Source organism: Coffea arabica, chromosome 4c, assembly GCF_036785885.1.
Source record: "Coffea arabica cultivar ET-39 chromosome 4c, Coffea Arabica ET-39 HiFi, whole genome shotgun sequence".
NCBI classification, from domain to species: domain Eukaryota; kingdom Viridiplantae; phylum Streptophyta; class Magnoliopsida; order Gentianales; family Rubiaceae; genus Coffea; species Coffea arabica.
The window spans coordinates 49983845-50008312 of record NC_092316.1 but is presented as its reverse complement, the minus strand read 5'-3'; the positions used below and the strand labels follow the sequence as shown (position 1 = coordinate 50008312).

The 24468-nt window shown below is 34.1% G+C and overlaps 2 long non-coding RNA genes across 2 annotated transcripts; one reads left to right on the top strand and one right to left on the bottom strand.

Moving 5' to 3' along the window:
* The first annotated feature begins 6331 nt into the window (after positions 1 to 6331).
* LOC113741969 (uncharacterized) lies at positions 6332 to 8948 on the top strand. Its single transcript, XR_011813222.1, has 2 exons — positions 6332 to 8414; positions 8524 to 8948. It is a non-coding gene; the product is annotated as an uncharacterized lncRNA (long non-coding RNA).
* Positions 8949 to 9595: 647 nt separating this feature from the next.
* Positions 9596 to 11592, bottom strand: LOC113738407 (uncharacterized). The gene is made up of 2 exons (XR_003460142.2): positions 11011 to 11592; positions 9596 to 10580 (listed from the first exon to the last, which is right to left on the bottom strand). It is a non-coding gene; the product is annotated as an uncharacterized lncRNA (long non-coding RNA).
* Between the last annotated feature and the right edge of the window lie 12876 nt (positions 11593 to 24468).

Below are 24468 nucleotides of genomic sequence, written 5' to 3'. Positions count from 1 at the left end.
AGATATCGTACAATGAACTCACTCTAACAAAATAGTAAATAACTCATTCTATTTTTATCTAATTCCTAATTGATATGCAATTTAAATTTAAAAGAGAAGATAATTACAATCAACTCACTCTAACAAAATATTCATTTGTGGTGTGTATGTACATGTACATGTACAACGTAAACATACACATCACACAATGCCTAATAAAATGTGTGTGCATACATATGCACACTTGTGTATGTCTAAGCATCCATTATGTGAGATGAGATGGGTCTTTTTAGTACTTTTCTCGATAGTAAATTGCCATTGAAATTTTCTCCAAAATATGCATCACAAATTGGTAAATTTTTTTGGTCTACATGTACAGCACACTGAAAGTTTAAACGGTAAATTGCAATCGATGCCGTTGATGCCAGAAAATAGCATTAGGGTTTTCGGTCATCTATAATCGTCTGTGAGAACTTCTTTCCCTTAAACGTTTTTCTTTTAACTCGAAGCACGGTCATCTAACTCTACATCCTACTTCACCTAATACGAAGTGGCTTTACCATACAAAAACTCCTAATACTTAATTCAGCAATGATTTTGATTTCCAACTCAATTGGCCAAGTAGATATCTTTAAAATGAAGAGTGTCATTGCACAAACTAGTTCTGTCTCCTTCATTTTAGGGGGAATCACTAAAAGGCCATTCGAATATGATTCATTCAGTGAAACAATTATGTTGCGCGTATATCTCCAAAAACACATGAAATTGCTGAATTTGTCTTTCGGAGTATTAACTGAAAATTACTTGAAATAGATTGGACTCTCAAAAAGTTCTCTCTGTCTTAAGTGGACACGTTATTGTATGTATCAATTGGCACCTATTGAAAGATTATTAGGCAAATACATTCTACATTAATTCAAGTCAATTTGAACGTGTACTTGCTAAATGGCAAGTAATAAATTCTGTAGTTGAAAACCAATCTACATAATTGATCAGTTGCATGCTAGCGTTTCCAGTCAATAATTTTTCTTGAATTAAGTTTGATTACTATCAAAATCTGTTATACTATGAACCACTGTTGGACACAGGATTTGGATATTTAGAGGGGGGGGCAAAAGTGATATGTTTGATGATAGCATTTTATGAAAATTACAGCAACTTATGATGGGATTTAGTAGAAAGTAAAGAATGCAATTGATAAAATTATATACTGTCAAAAAAAGTAGCCAAATATAGCATAATATTCAAAATCAAAAAGTTATGTCTAACGAGATAGGTATCAATTTACTTTGTTATCTGTCAAATGTAGCCATTTTAGATTATGCACGAGGTTCTTTCTTAGAATCAAAAACATCAATGGTAGAATGTGTCTCAAAACTTTAACTAATATCTTTTTGTACATAAGTATCAAGGAACTTGCAAAAAAGTCATCTTATATTTTGTTTTGCAAAATGTTTAAATGAGTTCCATGCTTTCGCAATAAAGTTTTAATGAGTCTAAACAAAGAATGCATGCTCCATAGTTGCAGTAGACACTCAAAAAAAAAAAAAAGCACGACAATCATATGTTATTATATTCGAAAATAATGGATGAAATTGTTAGGTAGACATGACAACACGAACTTTAATTATTTTAAATGTAAGTTTAAATTTATTAAATAGTTATAATTTGGATTGGCCACTGTTATTACACTGCCATTTGTTGCACATCCCCAAGTTTCAGGGGAGTTTCATAAAGAAAAAATTTTGGAGGGGCGAAAACTTAAACCATGAAATGTTCTCAAGTCAAAATACATAGTACTATATAAGAAATGATCTAAATTTTTTTTTTTTTTTTTTTTGGATTGGGGGTGGGCGGCTGCCTCTCCCGCTGCCCTATGGTTGCTATGAGCCATGGTAGAGAAGTTCTAGGTTGGGTTAAAGTCTACATTCAAGAAAGGTCAATTTGTACAACAACTAAAGTTAATGTCACAAGAATTAGAAATTCTAAATACAAGTCATTCCTGCTGTGTTTGTTTCAACTGTGTCAGTCGTTAAGTAGTTTTTCTGTAATCTATCTGTATCAATTCTAGTATTTTTAATTCGTATTTATCTTGTACAAAGTAAAAGGAAGGTTAACTGTAAAACTTTTTAATATGCAGATGAACAATCATTAAATAATATGTTTTTTTATGGAACTCTAACATTAAATTAGTGCCAATATAACAAATTAAGCGATTAGTGATGCAATATCTTTCTAAAATTTGATTCTGTAGGTTAATTTCAGATGAATTTGCAAGTTCTCATAAAACTTATTTGGTCTTGTTGGTTTAGTTTGTCAAAAAAAATTTTAATTCACGGAAGTGGAATTTACTAGACTGTGCAAATCCGGCCTGGGATTGAAGCTAGCTTTAGCCGAATTCAAAGCCAGATCCTATCCAGAAAGTTTCTAACTTTCGTGAATTGAATCCGGTCCAGATCAAAATGGTGGTTATTTTTCGTGCCAAAAGTTGTGTTTTGAAGATACACCATTTTCTTATAAATTAATAAGTCTCATCACAAATTAAACTAACTTTAATCATTTGATCATTTCTTATTATTTAACTTTTGTTTTTTGGGTGACAAGGGTTTTTGTTCTTTGTTGTATTTTAAAGGTATATTGCTTTAACTCAGTACATAGCAAACTACTGTCAGAATGTAGTAGGGGCAATAAATACCTTAAAGTAGGATAGTGTTTTTTTTTTACCAAAGGATAGTGTTTATTTACAGCTCAAGAACTTGTTGAATTTCTCCTCCTATTTTAGTAACTTTTTTAGAGAAATTTCTGCATTCATAAGCTGCATTTGTGCTACTTTCATCAACTGGTCTCCATGCAAAAATGTCAGTCTCCAATTCATTTTTCTTGTTGATTTCTTCTAAATCGACGTCCAATAATAGACTAGTTTCAATAAATGCCCAGATATGAAAAGGATTTGGCATTCCGTCAACCTCAACATTAAAGAAAATAACAGAATTCCCATTAAATTAAATTAAGCAACAAAATTTCCAGCACACTCAACCAATGGTTTTGTCTACTTCAGAATCTTCTTGGAATTGAAAATTCCTAAGATAATCTGCAGCCAGGAAGAATGCATTGGAAAATTGCAATTCTTCCCTCTCTTAAATGCAGATGCATGTGGAGGGTTTGACTTTTGCAAGCTGCTAAACTGATCCTAACCACTCACACATAGTCCTACTCCCTACAACCCACCAAGCCAAGGCACTGAAAAGATGAAATATGTGCCATAAGTCCATCCTCTCATTAGTCATGAATATTGAATATCATCCTCAAAGTGAAAAGGGGGGTAACAATAATTTTTTCCTCTTTTCTTCAACCCTTTTCAAAACTTGTGAAGCTCATGCACAAAGAATTTATTGAATCCATGCTCATTTACCTTCTAGAGAGGTTGTTGCACGATCAAGAATTTAAGCCTAGAGAAAGAAAGATGCACCTTTCCACAAAAGAAATGTCATGATTCCACCTTCAAAGGAAGTTTCTTTCCACACAACATTTATGGTCTTGCAAGCATTGCAGAACATATAATGCCTGCATGGTGAATCAATTAATGATCAGTCTTTGATTTATGTAGAATTCTTAAGCTGGCATGGTACACGGGATCATGAGAGCCCATATTTGCATTTGTCATAGTATTAATTCATGAAGTATTATTTCTAGAGTAAGGTCTATGGTGTCTATTCATTCATTGACAGCACAGTCATGTGCTCTCCGACAGGAGCTTGCCTTTACATCTAAAGCTGAGGAGTATTTATGCAGTTATACACATGCTATGAACTTGCATTTCAAGTATGGAAAATCAGGCAAGCCAAGGTTGGCTTGGTCCCATACGTTAGAATGTGGTATTCAGGACCATATGCCATCTTTCATGGTATTTATTGGTTTATTTTGTGTACATACTTCGGGTTGAATCACTTGGTGTATGGGATGATGGGGATCATGAATTTGGTCATTAAAGTAGTCACTTGTGAGAGGTATTATTAGTTGGGACATGGTATTAGTAGTGGCTTTACAAAAACATTTTGATCTATTTGTAAAAAGTTGAAATTGTTTAATGGGAAGATGTAAAAGATGTGAGATTGTTTAGGGTTAATCACACTTTTCCCCCTGAAGGTTTTGGTTACTTATTAGTTACACTTTATGCCCCTCTAACTTCGGAATTATGCTCTTTATTACCTTAAGTTAACAATATGTTGGTGCTTTTCAACTCTGTCACTCCACTTGAACATTTTTCTTTGAAAATTATCTTTAGCTTCTCATACCCCCAATGGTCAAATATATGACTGTTGCATTAATACCTTTCTATCTAGCATATATTCAGTAGAAGGTGCAATACAAAACAAAAGTGAAGCCAAATTTTTGCACCAAATGAAACCAAATTCTAAAGTCTCTGCAATTTCACATCAACAAATGAATCATAGCAACTATTCCTTGAGTAGCTCAATTCTTTACAGAATCACTTTAATGCTTGTTTAATGGCCAAATTCATCCTCTTCATCGACTAATTGAACTGTTTAATCAAGCAAATATTCCGTAGATTTGAAGGGATTTGGCAAAGTTTTTCACTTAGCAATAACTTTTTTTTTAGAAGTCATATGCGTTGCATTCCTTAATTTCCCTCCAATACAAGGGTACCTTCACTAACAAATCATGACTATTTAACTCTTTTCAACACATTTTCTTGCTTCCCCCAAAGAGTAATTTGCAAATACATATAAACCATTGTCAGTTTGTGACAAGAAATTCTGAAGCTGCTAATCTCCAGTATTCATCTTAGGTCCCTGAATAATTCTTTTGGACCATGAAGCTTCAACTCCTCATTTTTTTTTTCAATCACACAAAATGGCGAAATCAATGCACAGTTAACTTGGACCGACTGGTGAGCCAATTAATATGGCCGAAAGAGTCCAATTCCCTTGGTACTTTCTTACGGAATAGTAGAAGGATAGCCAGCCATTTATACCAAGAAGATTACGTGACTATTTGACTCATTTCTTTTATATAACCAGAATAATTGGGGTGCTAAATTGGCGATATTGAGTGTCAAAATCTAAGCATATAGCCCGAAACAATTTTCAACTCTTAGTTACAAAATTTGCTTTTGTTCGACATGACCACCATATTGATTTATGTTGATAACTTTTCCCTAATTAAGAAAACTTCAACCTTACAAGAATATTGAAGGAGAAGAATAAAACAATACAATGCCTCATGGACCACCAATATCCTTACGTGCTATTCTAATCTTGATGGACCAAGTCATGAAAGTAGCCTAAATGTGAAATTGCTTGTGCTTTATGGCTTAAGTTCTCTTGGGCGAAAAGTGCAAGATTGTCTAATATAATAATAGTACGTATTTTCTTCTAGCCTACTAGGAATGAAAATACATGAATGTACAAGCCCAAAAAATAAATTCTTTTCTCACAGGGTTATCGTTATCGTTTTGCTTTTTATCAAGAAAAGGTCAAGTAATCTTAGCTTGGATCACCGTCACAAGTCAAGATACGTTCGAAAACCACATGTTTTAACTCGTATCACCGTCACAAGTCAATATATATATATATATATTTCCTTTCAAATGAGGAAGAAAACAAGAAATATAGACAAAGACCTCGACCCCACAGCCCATATCAAGCAAGGAATTTAGGTGTGTTTTTTAATAGACAATGATGTGCTCAAAAGTCTAAAACAAGTATTTGGGCTTGAATCCTGGACCCAGTAGCCCAAATTCAGTAAAAAACGAGTCTGCATCCGACTCACGAAGTGAATAGATATTTTGGTTGTTGGGCTGAAGGACTAATTGGGCCGTCTCCTTCTTCTTCGTCTCTTCCTCCTATGAAGCTAAAACTTTTTTCTGCAACACTTAACAGTGAAATTTTTCTGATTTTTTTGCTGAATTTTATACCTTTTTGATGGTTGGGATTTTCAGAGAAGGCCACAGTTGGGAGGTCGCTGCGTTCAACTGCCTATAGCCCTTGAGAGCTTTACAGCTGCAACTGTTATTCAATAATTAGAGAACTAGAAGAATCAACAGGTAATTGCTTCCCCATCTGCTTTTGTTGCTTCTTTGCAGTAGAAACCTCAAATTCCAAGTCAATGTATATCTTTTGTTGTTAAAATCTTTTCTGCATTATTAAATTCTAGTGTTTCTTGGCCCCATTTGCAATCCCACTTTTTTTTTTTTTTATGGCACAAATTTGCATGCATTGTTTAGAAACAGAACAATAATCAACTGCTGCTCGAATTGTTAAATTTGACATCCATCTTTATAAATTAAACCTTGGCTATTGTAAAAAGATAGTAGATTAACCAATGATTGCTGCTATATCTAATCATCTTGTCGTGCTGGACTTCTTGAGAGGCTGCCAGGGTCTTTGTGTTGCTTCAGATCACGTGGTCCATCACTTGAAAGATTGGTTCATTTTAGGAATTGTAATATTGATTCGAACTATTATACTATGTGCAAAATGTTAGCAGATGTCCATATCAATACACAATGTTATCAGGAATTCAAAATCTTAGACACGATAAGAATACCAATGTTCCTTTGAAAAAGCTTGGCTGCTGGAGCCAAACTTACGTATCTTCTTCTGGATGGACCTTCTCTCAAGGTGTTCAATTTTACTACTACTATGTCTCTTTTTTCTTGTGTCTTTAAATTACATGGAATTAGATATCATCCTACTCTAACCCAAGTAACTGTTGAACTTGGGCATGTCTTTTGTCAGCAATTGCTAACTGATTTTATATCTTTTAATGGTCGTCTACTACTACTTCCAAGTAGTATCTGGCTGCAGGTAACGAAGATATTCCCCTGAGGCTTCCAAGTCAAATTCAATCCTTGACACATCTAAAATTCACCAGTATTAGATATGATTTCAAGGAGATTGCTTGCATTCTTACTTTGGAGGTCCTGCAACTTGTCTAAGTTGGGAGTTTTGCTAAAATTTAAGCATGGTGGTACAATTAGTATTGTTAATTTGTAGAATAGTTAATCCATGCTTGTGATTGTGATTTCATCAACTTTGTCTTCTAGGCCCTTTCCTGTGGGATTGCATCTGACGTGAAAGTTGTAGATTATCTGAAAGAACGCGTGAATTTGATGAAAAGAACTATAAGAGAAGGACTTCAAACTGCACTGATGAAGCACTTTTGGGGGTTCAACAGCTGAACTGATTGTTGTGAAGCTTTTATTGGCCTATTTCCCATCACTTGAAAGAATCCATGGTATTAATGTCCCATGGATTCTCATAGCATGTTTTGCTTTAATGCGATGAAATTTTAGCCTTATCCTGTGCTAAATAGAGCCTGGCACCTTGTGATAAGTTCTAGGCAGGTGCATAGTCCTCTAGCTATCACCCATCTAGAACATTTATACTCTGCATGGACAGGGTTCTATTAACCTTTGCAAAGCAAACCCTTAATATGCTTGAATACATTGAACTGCCTTTATCCAATTGGAAAGTGTACGTGTGTGCCTTTTTTTCATTGTATTCACCTGTGGTGCTTGTCGTCTTCTGTAATCTTACTGTTCTTATTTTTCTTGATGATCTTTATGAGTTTGGTAATACTCATGGCTTGGGCAGAATCCCTTAACTTTGCCTCACCATTCATGCTCTTCTCTAAATTTGTGCTTTTGTAACCTTAACTTTTCGATGCCAATGAAAAAGTTGATTTCTCTCTTACTAATAAGAACATGATTGCACTCTACCATGCTCTTTACTGAAAATTGAGTGGGATTCGAAGTTGACAGTAACTTTATTTGATGGGTCAAGACCTGATTTTATTCAAGATTTTTGGGTGTGGTTATGTCAAGGACTACCAATATGCAAGTGAGCCCTTACTCTTATGTTTTTGGATAAACTTATGCATACAGTTGATGTATCTAACTCAACACTATCTTTTGTGGCAGGCAAGGTTTTTGTCCATGTGGCTTCAGCACCTGATTGTGTCTAAATCAGATCTATAATCCATTATGGCTTCTGAGATGGTCAATGATTACTGCAATACCATTTTTGCCAAATCTTTCAGTTGCCTTTATTCATATTTATTCACAATATTTTATTGCATTGTACTTATTCTGTCAAGTTCTTTCTGTGTCTGCACAACGTTGATTGTTTCAGTACCTATTTGCAAAGTTTATGGCTATCAATGGTTGGCCCGGAAAATTAAGCTAATAGATGACGGTAAAAAAAAAAGAAAAAAGGAAAAGAAAATTTTCTCAATTTGCCATGTTCATATTGCTCCAGTTGAGTGCTTTTGATAGCTTTATTTTGCATAATTTGCAGTTAAAACTGCCTGCTTTCTTGTATGAATTTATGCTCTTTTTTTTCCAGGTTTTCTTCGGCTAAATTGTTTGTCTATTTTCTGGTACTTTGCTGATAAGATCATTCAAGAACACGGTACGGTATCGTTTATCCATATGATGGGGACTTTCTAATTCCTTAGGAACTCAGACTGATACTTACAGTTTATGGATTATTGTGTTGTGCTTGCTGTTGTATTATGCAGGTGTTGTGCTGTCACTATAATTGTCAATTATCATGTTGGTTTGGCATTCTGATCTGATATAAAGTTCAGATGCTTTAGAAATATGTTGCTTATTTATGGCACATGTATAGCAGGAAAGGGATGTATCCTTTGGTCATGTGAACCAATATTCTTTCCATCTTTAGTTCCTTTCTTGAAACAGTCATTGAAAGTACCCTCTTTCTTCCATTTCTAATTGGTTCTTGCAGCTGTTACACCAAGGATTCTTGAAGACCGCTTTCTTGTGGGAAGATTGGCCTTGATCTTTTCTAGTTCCTATGGGTAGCATATGTCATTTACACGTTAACTATGTTACTTAGCAATAATTATTACTCTTTCCTTGAGAACTTTTGCCTTTGGCATGAGAAGTTTATTAGTTAGTTTGATGATTTCATCTCTCTTTTTTCTTTCTTGTGTTTTATTTTTTTTGGGGGGTTTGAAATGAAGGCCTAATACTAATGCTTTTCCTGAAAGCCAGCATACTACTAATACTTTGTCAACAATCTGGTATTTTTCGCCCGGAGTGCGTCGTGTGTGGCCGTGGCATATTCCTCCGGTTTGGTGTGTTGGCTCGGGTTCAAAGTGGCTCGAGTCGGGGCATGTTTTGGGTCCAAAAAAAAAAATCTGGCATTTTCGGAGACATTGCTTATATATGGAATTGAAAGTAAAAGGACCTAATGGATTTTCTACCACAAAAAAAAAAAACACTAATTATAGGTATTGATGGCTTGGGTACTCAACTCATTGGACAAAATTGTGGCCCAACCCCGTTCTGACGGTTTGGCAAAAAATCGAACCGTAACCACCTCATGGCCATGGAGTACCTTCATGGTTGAGTACTCTTTTTCATATGTAGCAAAGTGTGCGAGGGTTGGCTCTTGTTCTATTATTTTAAATAATTATACAATCTGATTTTGGATAATTAGATTATAGATTCCTTTTAATAATAAAGAAACTAAAATTCATAATCAATTAGAGAATAGTTTTTACTGATTTTCATTATTCTTTATAATCATGTTTCATAATCAAATTTTGTAAAATCTAAAACAGCAGAGAAAACAAGGCCCCGAGACTTTTTATATATTATCTTGCTATATTAAGACTATCCCATTTTCATATATAGCATGGAGTACAAGTGCGAGAAATCTACTAAATTCAAAACTATATCATAAAGGTGCAAAGTGTCTCTAAAAGGTACTTGCTTGGCAAATGAACTTTTTTGGTGTTTATATAAAACTTTACTATAATTTATTGTAGAATTTGTAAAAAAAAAAAAAATTAAGATGTAAAACTTTTTTTCTTTTTTCTTTTCTTTTTCTTTCTTTCTTTTTCCTTTTCTTTCCTCTCCTCATCTTGTCTCTCGCCTCACCACTCGCCGGCCGCCAATGCCGAAACCTCCACTGCTGACCAGTAGCATAATTTATTTGTTTTTCCTTTCTCCCCCTCCTCTCCCTCTCCCTCTCCCTCTCGTCCTTCCTTCTCCCTTTTCCCTCTCCTCCGTCCCTCCCCTCTCCCCTGCCACCTCTCTCCCCCTCAGGGACGGAGCCAGAAATTTATTTTTGGGGGGGCTGAAGTGTATTAAAAATTTTTTTTTTGTGACGAAATAAATATATTTAATAAGTAAAATTTAGAATCAATAATTATAAAAATAATAAAAACATATAATTATACATACCCAAAATTTTGTTATTGATTAACACTTGAAGTATTGGTAATTGTTGCACTCGAATAACGAAGAGGAGGCAATTGCATTCTGCGAGTCTTCATCCGTTGAAAACGCTGCAATATTTGCTCATTTTCAATTGTTGCAAAAATATCCTTCTCGATGTATACAACCAGACAGTCATTCATCCACTCGTCTCCCATTTTGTTGCGCAAATCAGTCTTGACAATATTCATTGCAGAAAATACTCTTTCAACAGAAGCAGTCGCAACTGGTAGAACTAATGCCAACTGGATCAGACGATAAACCAATGGAAAAACTGTATTTTTACCAGTTTTAACCATTTGTTGAGCAAGACTTCCCAAATCTCCAACTTCTGAAAATTGAGGATCGCGTTGCACATTATAAATATAATTTCGAAGTTGAGACTCAAGATATAAATAATCGTTACTTGAGAAGTCTTCAGGATATAAATTAGCAAGACGGAGTAGTTTCTGCACATTGAATTGAGAGAAAGAACTTTTTGGATCAAGACATGCTATGCAACTAAGCAATTTCGTGCTAACTTCCGAGAAACGAGAAGGGTTGATTCACGATCAAACCCTAAGGCACAAATTAAAGATTCAAAAAAAATGAGAAAAAAACTCTCAACAATTGATAAAAACCAACCAAGTTTGGTATAATAATTGATAAAGACTAATTATATATAAAAAAAAAAAACCTTGATATACATATTTATAGGCTAAACAGTCCTACACTGTAAAGGAAATAAAAACACAAGAAAAAAAATCCTAGATAAACTAAACCTGCGCCAAGCAATCGCAAAAGATCAGACAGAAGTCCGGCCTAAAGTCCAGCTTAAAGTCTGGCATCAAATTTCACTGGAACCAACCTCAGGACTAGACCTGCAGGGGGGGGCTTAAGCCCCCACCAGCCCCCCCTTAAATCCGTGGCTGCTCCCCCTTCCCCTCTTCCTTCCCCGCCACCCTCCTCCTCCCCTTGCACGATTTGGTCGCGTGACCACGACCAAATCACGCAACTGATGAGGGGGAGGGTGGTGTGTTAAGGAGAGAAAAGGAGGGAGGAGGAAAGGGGTAAAAGGGAAGGAGGAAGGAGGAAAGAGAGAGAGAGAGAGAAGGAGAAGCATAAGGAGAGGGAGAGGGAAGAAAAAAAAAAAGAGGTGGGCAGTGGTGGTGGGTTGAGGTGGGGGAGGAAGAAAAAGAAATGAAAGAAGGAAAATTTTTTTGTATATTTTTGGGTATTTTAAAGTGTGTGTTTTAAACATTTTAAGAAGTTTTTTGAGATTATTATAGTTATAATTGTTAAAAAATTTGTTGGAGAAAAACTAGGTAAAAAACTCCTTTGCCAAACCGACCCCTATTTCCGAATCTTTGTTATACGTAATCTGGTAAGGAGACTCTTATTTCTTTCGAGTTAAACTAAATCGTACGTCCAAATTTCGCTTACTTTATCATGTTTTGGCTAGAACTAAGAGAAAGTAAGTTACAAGCTAGAATTCCAACGGGTAATAGAGCAATGACCAATTAAATGTTTCATTGACCTCTATGTATACCCTTAATAGACTTATGTCCAAGCCAATGATATTTCTTAAAAACAATTGAAAACAAAGTTCCTATATAGATAGAAATTTTTTTGAGTGGGGCACTTTTTACTTCTATATGGGTGCATCTGATTTTGATAAAACTGAAGTTTCAAAACTGAAATATGAATCTGTTAAATTGTTGAATTGTTAAGTACTGAAACTTTAACATTTGGTCATAGCATATGTTGAATGATCAGTGAACAGTTTATCACTTATTATTTTAAATAAATTTTGCCTAAGTAATTCAGAACTACTTAATTATTTAAAATATATTATTTTTTTTATCAAACGCATCTGAACATATTAATGTCTAAACCCATTAAATTAATTGTTCAATTAAATTATCAAATACAATCTAAGACTACAAGGCGGATCTGACGTAAACTGCGGTATGCAATTGTAATTTCAGTGGACAGACCAAGAGCCTCAGCTTTGGCCCATAGATTTTCAAATTTGACTGCAATAATTCAACATCATCCTAAAGAACTTTTAGAAAACTTTTTTTTCCACTTATATTTTATGACATCAGTATTGAATTACACCTATAATAGGGGCAAAAGCGAGGATATTGATAAGGCCTCATACACGTGTCAAAATTATGAAGAATGATTTTCTAATCTATTTTTGAGTAAACAGTAACCTTGTATAGGCTGTATTTTGGTTCCTTCAGAGAAACTACTTATAAAAAGGTTGTGTCAATGTCGGGTGGGTGTCGGGTCCTCTCAAAGGCGCGTAACGTTAGAACGGGACGCCTTTAACCTGGGCCCTGAGCCCATAAGCAAAACCAACAAAAGGAACCTATGTCGCCTAAGCTAAAAGACGGGTAGTCATGGTATTGATTGACATGCATTTGGGCCTTCAGTAACACCACTAAGAGAGTGATAAGGTAAGATTCTATTTGTCTTCTCCCGTATGACTCTGAAAAGCACTTTGTGGAGATATGAGGGCCCTAATTTGCTCTCGAAGTAAAACCTCTTTCAACCTTGGAAAAATCTGTGGGACGATTACAAAGGCTTTTTTAACAGCCTAACTTTTAAGGTAGACTGAGGGTGCGATGCATTTGATAAAATTAAAAATTTAAAGTCTAAATTCATTAAATTATTTGAGTATATATCACATTGAGACCCGTTTGGGATTGCGGTAGTTTATTGAAATGTACTTCATCTAATGTAGTTTTAATAAAAGCACTTATTAAGTATTTAAGTACTTTTAAATATATTGTTTGGATATATAATTCAATAAGTACTTATTGTTTTGCATAATCTGTGATTTTTAATTTTTTTAAATACATTTTTCTTTTTATTTAGTTTATAATATAGGATAAAGTGATTAAATTTAATATTTTATTTTTTTTAAACAAAAGTTATTCTAAAAGCATCAAATTTTAACTTTTGCTAAAAATGCTTTTAACACTAAAAACTCCACTCCTAATTTTATGAGTGAAATTCACCAAACACATCAAAAGTGTTTTTAGCACCCAAAAATACTTTTTTATCAAAAGCACTGCAACCCCATTCCAGACCTAAATGATAAGTGAATAGTTTATCACTTATCTTTTAGAATAAGTTTTGCATAGAAAATTTGGTGTCAGTTAATTAATTCAGATGTTTTATTTTTTGATTATCAAACGCATTCGAACATGTTAAGATTTGAATCTATTAATTTTAAATGTTGAATTGGATTATCAGATAGGGCTTAAATTCTCGTACATTCAAACCAGTTAGTATAAAAAATCAAAAGATTTCATGTTGTTACTATCAAAAGATTAATATGAAAGTTTTTATTGTGATGCTATAAGCCTACAAATCCAAGCTTGACGAGGTTATATGCTCTATAAACCGAATTTACATGAGAATTTTCTTTAACCCTGAATTTGCATGAGAATTTTCTTTAACCTTGGACTTCGGGTGCTAGATTGTTGGGAATTTGGGCATGGAATTTAGCTTTAGTACAAAGGGATCATCTCGAGATTATTGCATTTGTGTTGGGTAAAAAACAAAAAAGCCCCCTGTAATAAGCCTAATACACAGAAAAACCCCTTATAGTTTCAAAATATAGAACACGGCACCTCATGCTTTGAACTAAATTGTAAAGGTGACGGAATCCGTTAAATTTTAATGGAAATGACTTATTGGAACTTAAAAAAAAATTTTATACCTAATTTTTATCAAATATACCTATTCTACCCCTTAACGCTCAATTCTCTCTATTTAGAGAATAAAACAAATGATTTTTTTGAGTTGCCTTTTGCTTTATTATATCAGGGCATTTTGGTCATTTTGTTCATTTCCGTTAAGTTTAACGGATTCCGTCACCTTTACAATTTAATTCAAAGCATGAGGGGTCATGTTGTATATTTTAAAATCATGGGGGGTTTTTCTGTGTATTAGGTTTATCACAGGGGACTTTTTTGTTTTTTACCCCATTTGTGTTGGACAATGATCAAAGAAACATATTCTTCGTGAATGTTGTTTTTTACTTATATGGTAGAGATAAAAAAGAGAGTCTTCTAATACTATTGCTTATGAATATTGTTTGGATGTGTGCTACATCATTTCAATTTCAATTTCAATTTCAATATCAAATTTCACAGTTGTAACATGTATTTAACTTGCTAGTGTATATACTATTAGTATATATAAAAAATTTACCCAAAATTGAAATATTTAGTTACATTATAGCATAGCAAAGATTTGGAAGTGTAAATATTTCAATGGCATTATGGTCAGGGGCTTGTACATGAAAAGTTTGGCTTAAGGAAGGTATTATTGGCATAATTCAACGTAACTCTTTAAGTTAAAGTTTCCTATTATATATTTAGAAATTCTTATATTGATAAAGTTTTGGTAATTTACTTGTTTAGATTTTTAATTTACAAAATCTTATGGGTTATATACAAGGTCCTTTGTTGTTCGAGAAGGGCGAGAGGAAATTTTCTCGAGAAAATCTTGGTTGTTTAAAAGGCAATTATACATAAAATTTTATATTGGTTTCAATATGAAAGCCAAATGTGCTCTGTATTTGTCTGATTAGGAATAAATTCCTCCCTTCACACATATATATATATATATTTTTTTTTATATAGGTATCAAAATTTTTTTTTCACATTTTTATACACTTTCAGTGTATAAAATGTCGAGTTAATTGGATCATGACAACTGATCTTAATTTGAATTTAAAATTCAAATTTTTAGACTTGTACATACATCCAACCTGCTAATGTTTATATCGTTGATGTACAGAAGATTAATTTCTGGTTTTATGCTAATGCATTTATGAAAATTGAAGAACCTTAAATTAACACACCAAAGGTATTAGACATAAAAGTTGAAATTTCTTAATTGAAACAAGCTAATTTATAAGGAACAAAAAACTTCCTTACAAAAAAAAGGAGGACTGCAAAATGAAAAATGTTAAAAAAGCATAAATGGAAAAAAAGTCTAATATATCATGAGCAAGTTGCTCTTTGGGTCATTGTAGAAAATAGTGGGCGTAAAAATCTTAGTGGGTTTACTGTCTAAAGAATTCAAATTGGTTTTGCACAGAAGCTAACTATTTAGAGTCCGTTTAAGGCTGTAGTGCTAAAGTGCTTGTGGAGGATAAAAGGACTTTATATGTATTTGGTTAGTATCATACATTGAATTTGGAAGTAAAGTATTTGACGTAAAAGCACTTCTAGGACAAATTCAAAATCGATGCTTCTAAGATATATAACCTTTGTGTTTTAAAAAAAAATAAAACAATAACTTTAACAATTTTATTATAAATTTGAACTAAATGAAGAGATGAATACATTTCTAAAATTCGGAATTGTACATTATCAAATAGAAAAAATACTCGTGCAAGTATGCAGATAAACAATATGATTAAGCACTTAATAAGTACTTTGATTAAAAGTTCGACTCATTAAAGCATTTTTTGTAAGCTACGAGTTCTGAGTCATTCACTTTTAAGTGAGATTCAGTTGGCTTTCCAAAGTAGATGGATGTATCCATTTAATCTTCAAAAGTTGAATAATTACTCCAAATTGAACTCTCTCAATTGGAATTTTTGTTCGAAGGAGCTCTTTCACCAATTCATACGTGATCAATAATGTTTGACTTAATTTTAGTGGTAAAAGTGAAGTCTACCATTTTTTTAGGGACTTTAAACAATTATCTTTTAGCAGCTAAAAAGGATTAAATACTACTCTTCGCATTTGTAAGTAAAAAAAAAAAAGGGTTTTGCTACTGTGTTCAATTTTTAAAATGTGATAGAATAGCAGTACTATATATTGTATCCCATTAAGCTCATTTAGGTGGGTGGTTAATCGTTTTAAATTTCTTAAAAAAAATTGATAAGATTTCAGTATACTACTAAAGTTTGGTTAAACATTGATGACCAAACAAGATTGATAGAAAGGCTTATTTGAATGAAACTCCAAGAATTTGTTCACTTTTAGAATTGTATTGATACTTTGGAGGGCTAAATTGAAATTGACACCTTCACTTTTTCATAGATCAAGATTTACACCTTGATGCACAAATTTGTTCATAACCAAAAACAAAAAAAAAACAAAAACAAAAACACACACACACACACACATATTCCACGTTTTTACTTGAATTTGGTGGAAGACATGTCAAACCAAATCTTCTCAGATTGACAATGTCGTTTGGTGATAACTTAAAGTCTTGTATGCTTTTTAAACGCATAAGATTTGACTTCGATATTAAACGGATTTGCTTTAGAATTCCCTTTGTTTTGGATTCCCCAATTATAGCATAAGAAATGACAGACTACCTCCCTGAGATTTGTCATAATTACAAACACAATGCGGATTGGATGCTTCTCAAGTCAATCAGCGCATTTAAATTTTAACACTTTTTACCCCCGTAGTCTTTTTGAGGACATATTACAAGAACTGAAGCTTGAAATTGAGAGAATACCCTTAAGATGATGAAATCAAATAAAATGCATTGAAAAGGGACCAAAACAATGAGTTCGTTTGGATAAGAGTTTATTTGGATGACTTATTTGAGATAATTACTGTAGCATTTTTTGTGATGTGATGTATGTGAGATAAAAAAATAATTGAAGAGATAAAAAGATGATTGGAATTTGTGAAGTAAATTATTTTGTTCCAAATTATCTCAATCAAAACACACTCAATGATTTTCTCTAAGACACATGGTAACATGTCAAACAATGTACTAGACGACGATGTATTTTATTTTATTTTATTTTCGAAAATGACAACGAAAATGACAACGATGATTTAGACAAAGACATGGCTAGATGTCATTAGCAATTTGTTGTTTGTAGTCATTATAGAATAAGTAGGAAGTGGAATTTTTGTAGCTTGTTGACGTTTCCAAAGTTCCATCGACCCTTTAAATAATAATTCACATTAGATTTGGTATCAACAAAATGATACACGTATAATCATGCATCTTTTTGAAAGAAAGAATGGGATAAGACTTAAAAAAGAAGTATGTTTGGAGCTAACTGCCTTAATTACGACCATGTCTCAATTTACTCCTTTTACTTCATAGAAACTTCAACAAAAGAAAATATTGCACAAATTATCTGATCAAATAGATAAAGGATTAAACCATAAAAACAACATAAGATCATTCCCTTGTGTACTTTGTGTGTGCAATCAGCGCTTATAATTCCTTTCTCGATGTTTTGTTTCATGTCCCTTGAACTTTTTTCATTTTTTTTTTTTATCACCCTCCTTATCTATTTCCTAATTACGTTAAAGTGTGGGGATAGTCATGTTTAAGCAATCTTAGATGCGCAATTGAATATTTTCAATCAAGAAAATTTTGTAAATCGAATCTGCACTCAACTAGTAAATCAGGCATGAATCAGATTGATTGCAGAACCTTGGGACTTTTAGACCTCATAAGTTGGAGCACGGTTGGTGAGAAGCAAAATGTCATTCATTATCTTCTACAATCATACGCTAAGTATCACTCATTCATGTCTTTTGAGTCTCCATCAGCCTTTAACTTAATCAAAAGTAGAGCACTAGTTAGCATTCATTACTAAACAAATCTAAATCCTTAATGCTGGATGAGTTATGATTCATCACCTTGGCTACAAGGGATTAATTGCAAGTCCACAGAATTCAGATTTGACATTTACCCCCTTTTTTTTTTTTAAATGCCATATTTCTTAAAGTGTTTAGTGCTCCAAAAACTTGTAAAGCATTAGAGTACTCATCATGGTGAAATTGTTATTCTGCATAAATTGTTCTTTATGGAGCTAAAGCACAACAACTACTATAGTTAGCAAAAAGCTCTTAAGCATCAACTTTGGTATTCCTTTTCCTTTATCCTTGTTTCCTTTTGAATGTGCACAGAAAAATTGTTAGAAAAATTTGGAAAAAAAAAAAGATTATTTAGACAAGGCATTATACCACCTTCCTAATTAAAGACGATTGCCTTCAATCCAAGAAACAACTAAGAATGATGTATTTCCCTTCAAGGCTACAAAAAAATCTCCGGAGCTCTCCTCAGAAGAATGAGGAAAGATTAATACACCGTTAATTTTCTTATTCAATTTTGGATTTTTATGTCGTGATTCTTCGTATTCTATTTTGAGTCTTCTTTGTTATCTGCAAGAACATTAAGTAATATCTGCAAGGATGACAATTCTCCACAAAATGTCAGTTCAGAACAGTAAATACATTCTAAAAATAATGAAAAGATAAAACTCCCCATTGTAATTGTAAACAGTTTTTGCCTTCTCTTGAATCATAAGTCACAAGATTGTTACGAGCTATGAAAATTGATGGAAAATGCTGTTCATTCCAACTTAGTTATCCAATTTTAAAGATAACTAATCTCTTCTTGTAAGTGAATAGTTCTGTATCCTAACTTTGAAGTTGAAGTCAAAGTCAGGCATAAATCATGATTTGTGTTCCGAAAAGGGATCCATGGAATCAAAAGAATTAATTTCTTGATCTTTTCACACTATATTAAAATGTCAATTATGAGTTATCGTTTTTTATTGTAGTAAAAGCAGTCAGGATTCTGGTGAGTTGTGAATGTCCTGACAATGGTTGATTTTTCCCTATTCATTGGTGCGCTCTAGTTCAGAGACATAAGACATGCACCATAACCATTTACTCCCCCCCTCTTTTTACACTATGAAAACGTCAATTAGGAATAGGGAAGCATCAATGATGAAGGTCCTTTTTGTACTAGCTTTTTGGTGATTTCTTCCGGATTTTACTCGGCCTGTTGGACCTGTTTATAGAATATAAGCGGAGATCATGAGCACTTAAAAAAGTCAGGCTCCCAATCAGCATTTGTGTATTCTAAGAGCCCCTTTCAACTACTAATTGTATGACATTCCATCTATGGCATATGAACAAGAGAGATGAGGCTTTGATTGGTTATAAATAAAACTACAAGACTAGACAATTTTGGAAAAAGAAAAAATGATGTATGTAGAAAGGCATTGAGTGAGCAGGGTCACAAGCTTGAACTGTTTCAGTTAGTTTTAGATTTGATGATAACATTCTTCAAAAGCTAACAAAATCTGAAACAGATGAAAATGAAAGGAGAGGAAACAAGAGTGGGGAAGAAGCCATTATGTGTGGACTGAAATTGGTCGTGTTGTTTTTGTACAGTTCTATTGCTAATAAGGATAACTTATACTCAACTCAATAACCTTTTGAATGGTTAAGTGCCCGAGACTAACACCGATTGGCTACTTTTGAAATAACTCTCCGGGGGGGGGGGGGGGGGGGGCTGAGGAGGAGGAAACAATCAAATGATGGAGTTTTCAATAATTCTTTTTTTACCATGGTTGTATGGTATATACTTACGGGTTATATTTTCATGCACATAGCATAAACAGATTCATATTATGCGCAGAAAATTTGAAGTTCAGTTTATAATTAATTATCATGCATCCGAACCTCTAATGTATATGTTGTCATTATAGAAAAAGTTAATTCTTTACTTAATAAACGTCTTTTGTTAATTTCAAATCTTTTATTCTAAATTGATCTCCTCCTGCGATTGAAGTGACAATAACAAAAATGATCTTGATTTAGCCCCACAAATACGTATTGTTGTCCCTGGCTTCATCCTATCAGATGGCTACACCCATAACCTGATTAAAATAGACATAACGACGATAAAGAAACGAGAGAACATAATAGTGGGGTAATCCAATTCTCTAAAGCTCATGAAGGATCGATTCTTCCTTCTGCTCAGGACATACTATGTCCAGTTTGGATTACGTGCTTCAGCACTTTATAGAGAAAATTATACACTTTACTGATGCATTGTCTCTAACTAAAGTTCTAGAGGCTTATTGAAAAAAAAAATTATTAGAGTAAATTATTTACAATCTCATTGGATAATACTCATTCTGTTTGCCATCTGAGGAAGTCCATGCTTTCCAATCTTTGGTTTGGATACATGCATGCCTGCGGTCAAATCACGATATTGTAAAAATTTTGTTGATTTAGCCCCCAGACGTGTTGTTGTTGTGCCTAGCTTCCAGCTCCTCTCTGTATTAAGGTCTTCCCTCCAATCTTTGGCAGATAACAATGAGCCACCAAATATGCACATGCTACTGATAAACAGTTAGTTCGTGCGTTTGTCAATGTCTGCTCGTTTGAACTTGGTAGAAGATAGGATTCCCATCACGAGTCCTCCACCATCACTGACTGACCATTTGAATAATTCTTCACTTTCCAGTCTTTGAAACATGGTTCTATCCTTCCTAGCTAGGCGTTTGAAAATTGTTAACATAAATGTTTTTGAGTTTTTGAGTGTAGTATTTTTCTTGAGGATGCATTTGGACTTACAAAGAGGGCCTTTTACAATAATGATTGTAATTCCATTAGGTCTAAGGCAGAGGGATTATAGTAAGAATTGCTGGCTGATCAGTTAGCTGTATCATCAAATGCAGGACTTGAAAGTTGTTACATTGTTCTTGAAATATGGGATCATTTGATTTGATGATCATTAGACTTTTTGAGTGAAAGGGTACGTGTTGATTCCTCCGCACGTTGGGCGGGCAGTCTACTCAGTCACAAGGAAATGAGAAATTAGACAAGAGTTGTTGCCACAGTCTTAAGGGCCATGGTAAACCTGTCTTTTAAACACAATTTAGGACCCACAAATTGAAGAATTAGAGGTAAATCAATCACTTTTTGCTATTACTAAAGTAAAACTTTCCCATCAGGTTGAGTTGGATTTTATTGACACGGAGTTGGCTGTCTTTTGTTTTTCCACGAAATGTGTTAGGCAGGTGAACCATCATTTCCGGATGGTCATTCTAGGGTTTGCAATGGTTTAAGTTGAGGATAAGGGTCTTCTCATGTCTATACGTGTACGTATATTTTACCATTTGAAAGAGAACTACATTCATTGGTTCTAAACAAACAGTGCATTCAACGAAAAGAATGTATACAGAACTAGATAAAAGAAAATGGCTTCACTTGCAAAGAACTTCGCTAGACAAATTGCAATTCATACGATCGAATAAGAGAATTTTTTGACTTGGAAATTGGCCTAAGACTAGGATCCATCAAATTTTTTTTTTTTTTTTAAGTTTAAGTTGCTATTTGACTTAAAAAACTTAGAATTAATCTTCTATACACTGACAGTATATATACTTTCATTATTGAATGTATGACATATAATTCGAATTTAAATTTGAAACCCAAATTTTATACATGTGTCATGCATGCAACTGTGATAGTCTATACATTGTCAGTGTATATAAGATTTATTCAAAAACTTATCGTAACTTACATTGATGCTTTCGAATCGAATAGTTCTGAGTGTAACATTCGGTCCAAACTGGCCAACTTGTTATGCTCATGAGGTAACAAAATGGCATGGAAACATGAATCCTGCTCAACACCCTAGTCGATCCTTTTGAGGGCATCACTCTCTTTAACGGAGATAATTGTCAAACTCTTAGATCTTAGTCCCTTCAAAATTTTGGACCAAATATTTAATGAATGTACCTTTCCACAGTAACGTGGCATTATGAAACTAGTGGCCTAAGGAAGTGGTCCAAGATGCATTGAAGAGGATCTGCGCCTAAACAACAAAAAAAAATGAAGGAAATCTACAACAAATTAACAATGATTGAGTAAGCCAATTAGCCCCATTGTGGACCTTCTACCCTCTACTTCTAAAGTGTGGAAACTGACTATATAAATATACAAACTTAGGGTTAGGTTAAGGTGCCAACCTACTCAAAACTTCTTCCTTTATTCTAATACTACCACCACTACTACCATTTGGGTGCTACTAAACTAGCTAGGCTCAGTTTTTTCCTTTTCAAAAACTTACCAATAATATAAGCTCACTCTCCTAACTTAATTTCCTCCTCATCCACAGCAGAAGAAACTAAGACAAAGGAGGATCAACTAGGGTTATCGAGAAGAAGCATGAAGAAGAGGCAAATAGTAGTGAGGAAAGAGGGATCTCGAAGATGCTCGAGTGGCTCAGCGGTGAGGACTGTGAGGTATGCAGAGTGCCAGAAGAACCATGCAGCAAGCTTGGGAGGATATGCTGTGGATGGATGCAGGGAGTTCATGGCAAGCGGTGAAGAGGGAACCAGTGGGGCGCTAACATGTGCTGCTTGTGGCTGCCACAGGAACTTCCATAGGAAAGAAGTGGAAAGTAGTGTTGCTGAGGCTGTTTCTGAGTCTTCTTCGTGACTTTTCTTGTTCAAATGATCATCATGTCTAGCTCAAAAGGCAGGGAAACATGGACAGAAAGGTCAGATTAAGGTCCCTCTATCTTGTATGCCAGTGGCTCTCGCAGCCTTGGTATGTGATTGAACTGAGTATAATTGTTGCTCAATTGATTGATGATGATCATCTTAAAAACAGATTTAATCGAGTGAAAAATATCAACTATTGGAGTTATACTTGTTATGGAATTAATATGCTGGTTTTTTCGCCTTCTTCGTCAGTTGTTTCTGCTCATCAATAAACTGCAAATTGGTTTGATTTTGGACTGGACAATAGAGGGTTAAGACTCAATAACAGACAAAAACACTTTTATTCTGCGTCTAATTTGCCAAAATCTATTTGATGAAGAGGGTTTAATGTACATTAAGTTAGAGGACATACTGACAAAATCCTTATCAATTCATTGCCTACTCTTCAATTAGATAGTAGAAAACCTTAGTACTGATGTCAAATTTTATGATGCAAACTGGCTTTAAGACTCCATTATAGGATTTCCTTTTTGTTCATTTTAGGAGGTTACGCATAGAGGAGTATGCACAGGTTAAGTAATTATCTGAGTTTCGTATTGGCAATAGCCAAATGGACATAAAACGTGATCTCCGTTCTACGATCTTTCAATGTCAAATGTACTTGTGAGCCTTTTCTTGTCTTTCATTCGAGAAACAACAATTATGAAAGCTTTGGTAATAATACTGATAGGCCGTTATAGCATTAAATTTTTTCATGGAGTAGCAACACTAGCTAGTACATGAGGCGCAGTAGTAGCTGGTACTACACCTTTACAACTTCATCTTTATCACTTTCTGAAGCTGCAAAACAGGCATTCTGTCCCCTTTTGAGGCTGTTCTGATTATGCGAATCGATGCAACAGCTAATATTATAGGCTGACTTCTTTGGAGCTTTCGGCATTCTGAGGAACCAAAAGACAGGATAAGCAAGAATGCAACTGCTTTGCATATTTTCTATTGATACATTTCTGAAGAAGCAACTTTTTTTAATTAGGATTCATTCATCTTTTTTATTAGATAGGAGAATTTGGATGTTTATCAGCCCCTCCACAGGCCCACATACATATTTTGCTTTTGGTTTTATCTCCATAATTCAAACCTTGTTTTGTGATTTCTTAAAGCTAAAGCTGACTAAAGTTCAAACTACAAATAAATTAAGGTGGTCTACAACGTGGTACTCTTTGGAATGATCAATCATAGATGAAAACCTAATAAAAAAAAAAAAAGAAAAGCCAAAGCTACCTGAATTTAGAACATTTTAGTTGTGGTGTGTATTTGAGTAAACGAAATAATAATGCATGATGGGAACTTTATTCTGCTTGCTCAAATATTAGCCAATTGATAGTGTTTCTTTTGGTTTTTGCCTCACCTTAATGATTGATGCTTGACAGTGGCCTTTCCTTGTCCATGTGAAGATAGTTAGGGTGTTCGATCATGGTAGAGGTATAATATTGGTTGAGTCGATCAATTCCAACCAGTTAATCAAAAGGCCCTTTAATTTTCTCAGATTCATTTCCTGCTGAACTTGAAATTCAGGTTGAAATTTTAGAGTTGGTTTTCTAACAGTACGTTTAGAGTAATATTTCGAAAGAGCTAATTGAATTAGCCTAGTTTAGTTTGATCGAGCTTTGCCTGAGTCGGAATTGCCATTCCACTGCAATTTTATGTCTTTCATTGGATATCCTCAAATGAAGCTTCAGTTCAATATTCAGCAGAGGTCTATCCACTGAAATGTTTTCCTTATGGTTCTTCAGTCAAGTTTCTAGGATTGCTTGATAACGTGAATTGCAGCTTGAGTACCCCATCAAAATGATCATCCTCGAGAAAAAAAGGAAAAGGAGTCCAGCATTAAGGACCCATATTATGACCGCTGATACAATATTAAGTAGGTGGCACGTTATGGTTTTCATGGGTTTTCTCCTATGGATTT